At 48.9% G+C, this 11,125-nt stretch overlaps 1 protein-coding gene across 13 annotated transcripts in view; it reads right to left on the reverse strand.

Moving 5' to 3' along the window:
* Positions 1-1,068, reverse strand: part of LOC542563 (small auxin up RNA1) — a 28,056-nt gene extending 26,988 nt beyond the window's left edge. For 6 of the 13 annotated variants that reach the window (XR_002262637.1, XR_002262635.1, XR_004850212.1 and 3 more), the window contains exon 1: positions 975-1,034. The gene's annotated coding sequence lies outside the window, so the exon portion shown is untranslated. Of the gene's footprint in view, positions 1-974 lie in introns of all 13 variants that reach the window. The other 7 variants (XR_004850214.1, XR_004850213.1, XM_035959994.1 and 4 more) reach the window with 4 other exon arrangements.
* Positions 1,069-11,125: the final 10,057 nt, after the last annotated feature.

Raw genomic sequence — 11,125 nt, forward strand, 5'->3', positions numbered from 1 at the left:
CGCTACAAAGATGCGACGACGTGCGCGAACAACACGACAAGCGGGAAATCATTAACAGATATCGTGCTTAGAATGAACACATATTAAACAAATATAAACATTTAATTTGGCTTAAATCATGTTAACGTCCATTTACACGTGCGCAAATTAAAACTATACATTAGTTTTAATTAGATCTCTACTTTAACATCCATCAGATAAACAAACAAACAATTAATTAGTTAAAACACTTGTCACGATAAAATAATATTATTAACTCGCCGGTAACGTTATTACAAAGCTAATGCAAGTTGAACAAAGGGAATCGAATTTTATAACGCAACATATATTAATTATTTAGTACTTCACTGATTTTAAACGACGTGGCTAATTATTATTGGTTAGAGGCTGGCCACACCTATGGTCACACGAAACACAGCCATAGAGGATCCCAAGCTTAGGATCACATGTGGCTAGCTTCTTCTCTGTTGTAACCGCACAACGCAGAACGCACGACGGTTCTTCTTCCTTGGAGTTTGGACAGGAAAACTGGCATGGGGAAGAGGGAAGGAGGGGCCAGCTGAGGCCTCACCGGCCAGCTAGCCAGGCCGCCGCGGGGTAGAGGGAGTTGGGTCTGGCCGCTAGCCGGGCCACGCCGCGGCTGCCAGGTTGGGGCGCCGGGCGAGGGCGCTGATGGACGGACGGCTGGTCGCGGTGCGCGGCGGCTCGCCGGGGCTGCTGGTCGCCACGCCGGGCAAGCCGTGCCTGTTGCTGCGCGCGCTGGCCGCTGCGCTGGGTGAGCCACCGGCTGGCCGCGCCGAGGACGAGGCCAGGCTCGCGCGCCAGCCTAGGGAGCTCGTCGGGGAAGGGCCTCAGCCATGGCTACGGCACGGCGGCGTACCGCGAGCAGGGCCCGAGGGGCTCCCCGCCGGGGCCAGGGAGAGGGATGGGAGAAGAACGCGTGGGGAGGGAGAGGAAGAAGGATCCGTGAGTACCTGGTAACAGTCGCCCTTCACGCCTGCGATCTGGATCTGGGGAAACGATCTGGATCTGGGGGAAGTCAGGAGGTTTTGCGATGGCTAGAGTAGTATTTGTAGAAAAGAGAGGATGTGGAAGGCGGTTGTAAAATTTGTCGCAGGTTGCGTCCTGGCCGAGCCAAAGCGACGATCGCGCGATGAGTTGCACGATACAGTAAACGACGGAGACCGAGTTAGGCAGAGGTAGGCGATGGTAGATGAAATAAAGGGGTAACAGGTGTGCGAGCAGCAAACGTTCACGAGGAGGAAATCCGGTTTGACGACCTCGCGAAAATGACACAAATCATAGAACGAGTTCGACGAGAGGAACACATATATATAATCGAGTTTTCCAAGATTTTTTTGTAGTTTTCGCAAATACTAAATTTTAGGTATTTAATTATTATTAGAAAAACTAAAATTCATATTTTAGTACTTGAAGAAACGTTTTGAAGGTTCCCGAAAAAAATCTGAAAACATGGTCAAGATAATTCGATACAGTTCGAAAAACTTTTCACTCATAAACATTATGTAACAACATGAATGCAACAATCAAAGTTTCTCCAGGATTTTGTTTTACTACGCCAAAAACTCATATATATATATATATATAATAAAATAACTATCCATCATTTAGAAAAAGAGAAGAAAGCAGGTAAAGAAGAGGGTAACACCTGAATTTGGTGAATATTAGAAAAGAAATTTTATACCCCAAATTCAGGGTGTTACAAATCTAACCCCCTTAACAGAATCTCGCCCTCGAGATTCAAGAAGAAGATAGCAAGAAGAGAAAAAAAATGAGGTTGGTTCATCGATTGTCCAAAGTTTCTTCCGTTCAACATTGACTCTACCAGCTTATCTTGCAGACTGGTTGCTTTGACCTTCAGGAGCTCGAGACCAATTGATAACATTCTTGAGGATCCCTTGGACCTGTGGGTTAGGACCCACGCACGCTTTTGATGCGCCACTTCAATCTTGTTGGTTGATGTTGATCGCATTGTCTTCATCGGGGTTAGCGGCTAACCCCCTTAATAGGAGCATTGATATGCACTTGGTGAAGATGCTGCCGACTCTGATCTTGACTAATTAAGAGAGGTTGTAGGATGCCAACTGGACAGGTGCAAGAGGGAAGGGTATAGATAGAAAATGTAAGCATAGATGAATTAAAGAGAGAAAAGGGAGAGCACCCAGCTACCTAACTCTATGGCACTCAGCTAGTGAACTGATGTCATTGCGGACCAAGGGCCACAACACATCCACAATCATCACAAAGAAGCAAATCAATCTTCACACAAAGACAAACAACACAAGCACACCTCAACAGGCATCTCGTTGCTACACGTTAATGTTAACTAGATGGTGGTCTTTCCTTACAAAGGGAAAACTACTCTAAGGCCATCGAAAGGCAAGGGGAATACTAAGACATGCAGGATAGGGGCATGAGCATAATAAAGGATGGAGCAAGGATTGTATCCGACAGGGAGAGAATGCAACCAAGGACAGGGTAGGTAAAACACCATTCTCGAGTTGAGATGGAAAAGATGATATTTCAAATGGTAGGAATGATATAAGCATCATGGAAAGAATCTAGATATTAGGAAGGTGAGGGTGATATCGAGCAAAAGCTAAGACATGCAACGCGATAGAGGAAAAGGGAACGAACAATAGCAGGATGGGTAAGACATCACTCTTGAAATGAAATGGGAGAGGTGACTTTATGTCACACCCGGTTTTTAGAAGGCAAACCGAATGCGAACCATGTACGTGCCAGGATCAGTTATTCACGTACACAGCAGTTACATAATATGGACATCATCACACAGTGCTCAAAATAGTATTAAAAGGGGAAACAATAGTCGATTACATCATACGTCTGAGACGTCCATATAGTTCTTACAATAAATCAAAGTGCGGAAAAGAAACGTAGATAACGCGGCCTTCACAGGCAGCCGACTGGGGGTTGCCGCTAACCCACACCTAGAACTCGTCGTAATCTTGGAACTCCTGGAAGTCTCCTTCCACAGCTTCATCTTCGCCTGAGCAGTGGTTGCAATGCTGACAACCTGGGGGGGGGGTTTGGTGTGTAGAGCAAGGGTGAGTACACATCAACATACTCAGCAAGTATCCTGTTTGGCTGTAGTGGACTAGCTTTATGTGGGGATAAGTCAAGCAGTTGCTTTTAGTTGGTCAGGTTATTACTTACTAGTAGAAAGCCAGGTTTTAACATTAACCCAAGTTATTAGCCCAATGTATCCTTTCCAAACGGAAAGAATACCACTTACCAGCACCATAATCATAACCAGATTCAACAGTCTCATAACCACCTGTACCACAATATCTCTGATCAAGTACCACTAATCATTGGAGCTCCCTTGGCCGCTCATAACCGCGAGCACGGCTGATATATCAGTTTCATAACACTCTGCAGAGGTTGTGCACTTTACCCACAAGCCGTGATTCCCATTCTGCCCGGAGATCATGACTCTCCATTGATCACTACCAAGGTGATCCAGCAGGGCATCACTACGAAGCCTTTACAAAGATTCCCCGGGGCTGTAGCCACCCGTTAGGTTTCCTAAATGCACCGCACTCCTCCCCAAGGGGCGAACCCAAACTTGGCAGAGCGAGCCGCATACACCGAGCCCCATTGACGGCACGACGGCTAAGTGAACTACACCCCGGATCCTCTAATTATTCAGCTAAGGGCACCCCATTCCACCCTCATGGTTGCACTGTTTTCCCGGGCGGTCATCCATAGAACAGGTCCTTACGGAGAGGCACTCGAGAAACCGCTCGAGTCCCCTTGAAAACCACAAGTATAATCATAAAGAAGAGCGGGAAAACAGCGTATCATAGATAATCACATCATGTTCATTGATTAGAGTTGAGCAATAGCATCAGACTAAGTAGTAATAATCCGACCCAAATAGGTAAACAAGGACATGGATAACAAAAGCTAGTCAATCCTTAGGTATAAATGTGTAAAGCGGGAGGTGAATTAAAGAATGAATAGGACATAGATAGGTCAAAGGACACTTGCCTCCACCAAACGACTGCTGCTCAGGGGCTTCTCCTGCGAATTCCTCGGGCTCTTCGACCGGATCGTTCTCTATGCGAGCGCAAACATACATACATACATCCACATATTTAATACAAAAGAACAGTACACCATACAAGATAACAAATAAAGCGAATATGCATCAAGTATGACATTCGATAACGCATTTGTTATGGTTAGAAAGAAACGGGAAAGGTCTCGCAGGGGGGGTTAAATCTTATGCACTAATGACACAATTGGTTTTTAACAAAAGAATTCTGTTACATATACACTAATGGAAACCTAATCACTTTTAGTTGATCAACATTGCACAGGGTAAACAATTAACTACGTGCATCAATAGCATAACGGAATTTTAAATTAAACTTCCTATTTTCCCATAGCATGAACAGTGATTAGCCTACTTAAAATACAGTAATTATGATTACAGAAAGTAAATAAAATAAAATAAAAAAAATAAAAAAAAAACAGAAGGGGGGGGGGCGGTTGAACCGGCCCTAGGGCGGTTGAACCGGCCCTAGGCGGGGCGCGGGAGCGGGCGGCTGAACCGGCGGGGCAGGGGGCGGCGCAGGGGGCGGCCGAGCCGGGGGGCGGGGCGGCCGAACCGGCGGGCAGGGAGGCGGCGCAGGGGGCGGCCGAGCCGGGGGGCGGGGCGGCCGAACCGGCGGGCAGGGAGGCGGCGCAGGGGGCGGCCGAGCCGGGGGCGGGGCGGCCGAACCGGCGGGCAGGGAGGCGGCCGAACCGGCCATGGGGAAAGGGGAGAGGGGATGGGGGAGGGAGGAGAGGGGGAGGGGGAGCTCACCGGGGAGGGGCGCGACGGCGAGGGGCGGCCGGCGGCAGGGGCGGCCGAGGGCGGCGGCTGGGCAGGGGGCGGCGGCGGCTTAGGGCAGGGGTAGGGGCGGCGGCTTAGGGAGAGGGAGAGAAAATGAGAGAAAATGAGAGGGAGAGGGAGAGGGTTTGGGGAAAAAGGGGAGGTGGGGGGGGGCGGTTGGGCCTATTGGGCCCAGGGGGGGGGCGCGCAGGGGCGGCTGGGCCGGCCGGGGTCGGCCCACGGCGCGGGAGAGAGAGAAAAAAAAGGAAGAGAGAGAGAAAAGAGAAAGAAAAGAGAAAGAAAACATTTTCGAAATCCGATTCTTCTACATGAATGCATTTGCACTTTCAAAGCAATCAAAGGAAATGCAAGGTTCGGCATGGTGCATCGAGCAACATAAAGCATTTAGGGTTTTTCTTACACGGGAAATCCAAACCGAATCCCGCTAGAACTTTGGAAAAGGTCAAGGTTTAGCGAGGGAAAAAGAAAAGGAAAGGTAACGCCCGAATTTTGGCGAGTAAAGAAAAGAAAAAAATTCAACTGCAAAATTCGGGGCGTTACAAACCTATCCCCCTTAAAAGAATCTCGCCCTCGAGATTCAGGGCTGGCTAGCAAAGAGCTCCGGGTACTTGGCCATCAGATCATCTTCACGCTCCCAAGTTGCTTCTTCCTCAGAGTGGTGACTCCATCTGACTTTGCACATCCTGACGGTCTTCCTTCGGGTGACTCTATCTGCAACCTCAAGGATCTGAGCTGGCTTCTCAACGTAGGTCAAGTCCTCCTGGACTTCAAGACCTTCCACTGGCAACTGCTCTTCTGGCATACGCAAGCACTTCTTCAACTGAGACACATGAAAGACATCATGCACAGCAGACAAATTCTCTGGCAAACTGAGCTGATAAGCCACTTCTCCACGTCTTGCAAGAATCTGATACGGACCAATGTAGCGGGGTGCTAGCTTGCCTTTCACTCCGAATCTTCTGACTCCTCTGATCGGTGACACTTTCAGATAGACAAAGTCTCCGACTTCGAAACTCAGCTCTCTTCTTCTTGTGTCTGCATAGCTTCGCTGCCTTGATTGCGCTATCTTCAGATTCTCTCGGACCATCTTGATGTTCTCTTCGGCTTCAAGCAAAATGTCTGGCCCAAACACTTGCTTCTCTCCAGGCTGATCCCATTGCAACGGAGTTCTACAACTCCTTCCATAGAGCGCCTGAAATGGTGACATCTTCAAACTGGCCTGATAACTGTTGTTATAGGAAAACTCTGCATAAGGCAATCGCTTGTCCCATCCGGACTGATCTTGCAACGCACAGGCTCTCAACATATCTTCAAGAATTTGATTGGTTCTTTCAGTCTGACCATCTGTCTGCGGGTGATAAGCTGAACTGAAATTCAGATGCGTGCCCAAGGCTTCATGCAACTGCTGCCAGAAATGAGAGGTGAACTGCGTTCCTCTGTCTGACACTATCTTCTTTGGCACACCATGAAGACAAACGATCCGAGACATATACAATTCTGCCAATACTGCACTGTTGTAGTTGGTCTTGACAGGTATGAAGTGGGCTGACTTGGTCAAGCGGTCCACTACTACCCAAATGGAATCGTAGCCGGCTCGAGTGCGAGGCAATCCGACTATGAAATCCATGCCAATTTCATCCCATTTCCACTGAGGGATCTGCAACGGTTGCAACAATCCAGCTGGTCTCTGGTGTTCTGCCTTAATTCTTCGACAACTATCGCACATAGCCACATGCTCTGCGATTTCCCTTTTCATTCCGTACCACCAGAATTTCTTCTTCAGATCCTGATACATCTTCTCACTGCCAGGGTGAATCGAATAGGCTGTCTCATGAGCTTCCTTAAGAATCAACTCCCGAATAGACTGGACATTGGGAACACACAAGCGGTCTTTGAACCATATCACGCCTTCTGCATCTTCTCGAAAGTCTTTGCCTTTGCCATCTAGAATCAATCGCCGAATCTCACTGATCTTCTCATCATTTTTCTGCGCTTCTTTGATTTCGCGCTCCAAGGTAGGTTCCAATTCAACTGTGACTCCTCGCGAATTGTTCAGAAATCCGAGACTCAACCTGTCAAACTCCTTGGCCAACTCATAAGGCATCGGGCGAGCAACCATCAGATTGACTTGACCCTTTCTGCTCAAAGCATCTGCCACTACGTTCGCTTTGCCTGGATGGTAATGAATCTCCAACTCATAGTCTTTGATCAATTCTAACCATCTTCGTTGCCTCATGTTCAATTCTGACTGAGTGAATATGTACTTCAGACTCTTGTGATCTGTGTAAACATCGCATTTCTGTCCATACAAATAGTGCCTCCATGTCTTCAGTGCGTGAACCACTGCTGCCAACTCTAGATCATGGATTGGGTAATTCTTCTCATGAACCTTCAGCTGTCGGGACGAGTAAGCCACAACTCTTCCCTCTTGCATCAACACACATCCCAAACCTGTGTAACAAGCATCACAATACACCGAGAAGGGCTTGTGCACATCAGGCAAGACTAGGACAGGCGCTGTTGTCAACTTCTCTTTCAGCGCTTCAAAGGCCTCTTGGCATTTCTGGGTCCACTTGAACTCAACCTTGTTGCCTAGCAACGCTGTCATTGGTTTCGCAATCTTCGAAAACCCTTCAATGAATCGCCGATAATATCCGGCCATTCCAATGAAGCTCTTGATTCCTCTAGCATCTGTTGGCGCTTTCCAGTTCAGAATGTCTGCCACTTTCTTCGGATCCACAGCCAATCCTTCTTTGTTGATTATGTGACCCAAGAACAGGACTTCACTGATCCAGAACTCACACTTGCTCAACTTTGCATACAACTGGTGCTCTCGCAATCTCTGCAACACCATCCTCAAATGATCTGCATGCTCTTCTTCACTTTGAGAATAAACCAGAATGTCATCAATGAATACCACCACGAACTTATCAAGATAATCCATGAATACACTGTTCATCAAGTTCATAAAGAATGCTGGCGCATTGGTCAAACCAAAAGACATCACTGTGAACTCATATAAACCATACTTGGTAATGAATGCCGTCTTCGGAATGTCCGAAGGTCGGATCCTGAGCTGATGATAACCTGACCTCAGATCGATCTTGGAGAACACACTGGCTCCTCTCAACTGGTCGAACAGATCTTCTATTCTGGGCAAGGGATACTTATTCTTGATCGTGACCTCATTCAAAGCTCGATAATCGATACACATCCTCTTAGTACCATCTTTCTTCTCCACAAACAAGACAGGGGCGGCCCAAGGCGAGGTGCTTGGCCGGATGTAACCTTTCTCTGACAGCTCATCAATTTGCTTCTTAAGTTCATCCAACTCTGGTCCAGATATTCTGTAAGCTCTCTTAGAGATGGGGGCGGTTCCAGGAAGAAGCTCTATAGCAAATTCAACTTTCCGCTCTGGTGGCATACCCGGTAAATCCTTTGGAAACACATCTGGGAATTCAGACACAACCTTGATACTCTCAATTGGGTCTGCTTCACTGCTATCAACAGCCATCTGATAACAACTTCCTTTCTTTGGCTCAGGCGGGACTAACTCGGTCACCACTTCCTCTCCTAGTGGGGACACTAACTTGATGGTCCTTTTATCACAACTGATAACTGCCTGATACTTATCTAGCCAATTCATCCCTAGGATGACATCTATTCCCTGAGTACCCATTACTATAAGGTTGGCGGGAAACGCTATCCCCCTTATTTCCACACTTACATTTAAACAAATGCTATCAGCTCGAATTCTACCACCGGCTGAGTCAATTTGAATGGGGGTTAACATGGTAGTAGTTGGAAGATTATGTGCTTCTACCCATGATGCAGTAATGAAAGAATGTGTTGCTCCAGTATCAAATAACACTTCTGCAATATGGGAATCGACTGGGAACATACCTACTGTCATGCCGGGGGTCTCCTGAACTGCTTCAGCTTCCAAGTGATTCAATCTTCCATGATTATAGCGCTGCTGAGAGCGATTGCCTGCTCCAGGCTGAGGCACATTCTGCTTTGCTGGGGCATTGGGGCCTGACTGCTGCTGGGCTGCCTTCTTCGGACATTGCATCACCCAGTGGCCTTGCTCTCCACAGTGGAAACATGCCCTGTTTCCAACTTGAGCTGGTGCTGCCTGACTGTTCTGCTGATTTGCTGGGGCAGGAAGACGAGGTGCTTGCTGATTCTGCTTCTGAAACTGACCTCCTGACTGATTGCTCTGACGGTTCTGGTACTGATTCTGAGGGTACTGCCTTTGAAACTGCTGATACTGCTGACGCTGCTGATGCTGCTGAGGTGGACGCTGGTTCTGCCTGAACTGCTGAGGTTGATTGCCTGAGAAACGGGGACGGCTGCTGCTTCCAGGCTGGGGTCCACTGATCTTGCGCTTACGATCTTCCATCTCCTTGCGCTTCCTTTCTGTCATGATTGCTCTGTCAATCAGGTGCTGGAATGTCGGGAAGGTGTGATTCATCAGCTGATACTGCAGAGGGTCAACCAAGCCTCTCAGGAAACGGTACTGTCGCTTGGCGTCGGTATTGACATCTTCGGGAGCGTAGCGAGACAATTGCAGAAACCTGTCCCGATACTCACTGACAGACGATGACCCTTGCTTAAGGGCCAGGAACTCCTCCTTCTTCACTGTCATCAGACCTGCAGGAACATGGTACTGACGAAAGCTACCCCTGAATTCTTCCCAGGTGATGGTGTCGGGGTTGGCATGGGTGGCGAGGTAAGACTCCCACCATGACTGGGCTGCTCCTCTCAACAGACGGGGACCATACAGAACTTTCTCCCTGTCATCGCACTGAGCGGTATGCAACTCCCGCTCCACAGTGCGCAGCCAATCTTCAGCATCCATGGGGTCAGAAGAGTGAGCGAACGTTGGTGGATGACCTCTCATGAATTCAGCACGCTTATCTCTAGGCATCTGAGGCATCTGAGGCTGGGGTGGTGCTTGCTGCTGCTGCTGCTGCTGCTGCTGAATGGCGGCCAAAGTCTGACCGATAGCTTGAACTGCCTGAGTCTGCATCAGAAACATCTGCTCAATCGACATCGGGGGCGGGGGCGGCAGGTGCTGCTGCTGGGGCACCTCATCCTGCGGAGCGGCTCGCTCCTGCTGAGCACGCCTTCCTCCTCTACGCCTGTTCTCTGACATCTGCAGAACGCAACCACACATCAGAACTGATCTGGCAAAGCTTGCAGCATAAGAAAAGAGTATAGAATTCTCCAACAGCACTGAACAGATGAGCATCTTCACTGATTCTCCAACACAGACCACACAGCTTCTCAGATAAAGAGGAAAGGAGAATTATGGGTTTCCCAACTATATAACTAACTTTATTGACATAGTATGTAAACCAAAATGCAGGGGATACCCACACTCTGGTGACAATCATTACAAAGATCCAAACCAAACATAGTTCATCATGACAAACATAGATGCACAGGATATAGCAAACTACCCTGTCTAACTAAAACTAACTAAGATCGAGGCTAACGCTAAGACTGAAGCTTCCATGTATATATTTCGTATTAATTACAAGATCCAACTCTAACGATCTATGGTTCTAGGTTGATCTTGGTCTTGCAGGCGGGATTGCCATAAGACTGGTGTCCACGCTGAGGTGAGCGGTACGGGTGCTGAGTCCCAACGGGAGCGGGGGATCCACCGTCCAGAAAACGACGTTCCGCGCGCTCAGCCCGCAGCAGGGCGATCTCAGCACGAGCCCTACTCAGCTCGTCTAATGCATGGTCCAGCTCCGTGTTTAGCACGGCGGCTAGGTTGACTGTGCTGCTCAACCTAGGATTGCCCTCACCGACGGGTGAGACAATCACGCCTCCTGTGCTGCCAGATGAACGGCGGGGGTAATACTTCAGGTCAAGACCGTCAGCTGCCCCACCGAAAACCGAGCAGTAGTGCGAAAGCGCACGCCGTGCAGCATCTTGCATGGCTGCCTCAGCTGAGTCCCGCTCAGAGATAGAATAGTGCTCTGAACAGGCCTCTGCACCCTGGAGACTGTCCTCCGGGCAGCGCACCAAGCAAGTCGCCTCCCAGCGGTCCGGGTAGACCCCGCGACTATGCTGGTAGACCACACAGCGATACTCGACGGACCAAGTATGCCGGTCAAATGCCCGACGTAGCAGGGTGTCGAGCGCATCGTGGAAGTGACACCCGCGAGCAGCGTCGCGAGTGATGGGTCGAGCAACCCATCCTTCCGGCTCAGGATTAGCAGAGAA

Source organism: Zea mays, chromosome 6 (genome assembly GCF_902167145.1).
Source record: "Zea mays cultivar B73 chromosome 6, Zm-B73-REFERENCE-NAM-5.0, whole genome shotgun sequence".
NCBI classification, from domain to species: domain Eukaryota; kingdom Viridiplantae; phylum Streptophyta; class Magnoliopsida; order Poales; family Poaceae; genus Zea; species Zea mays.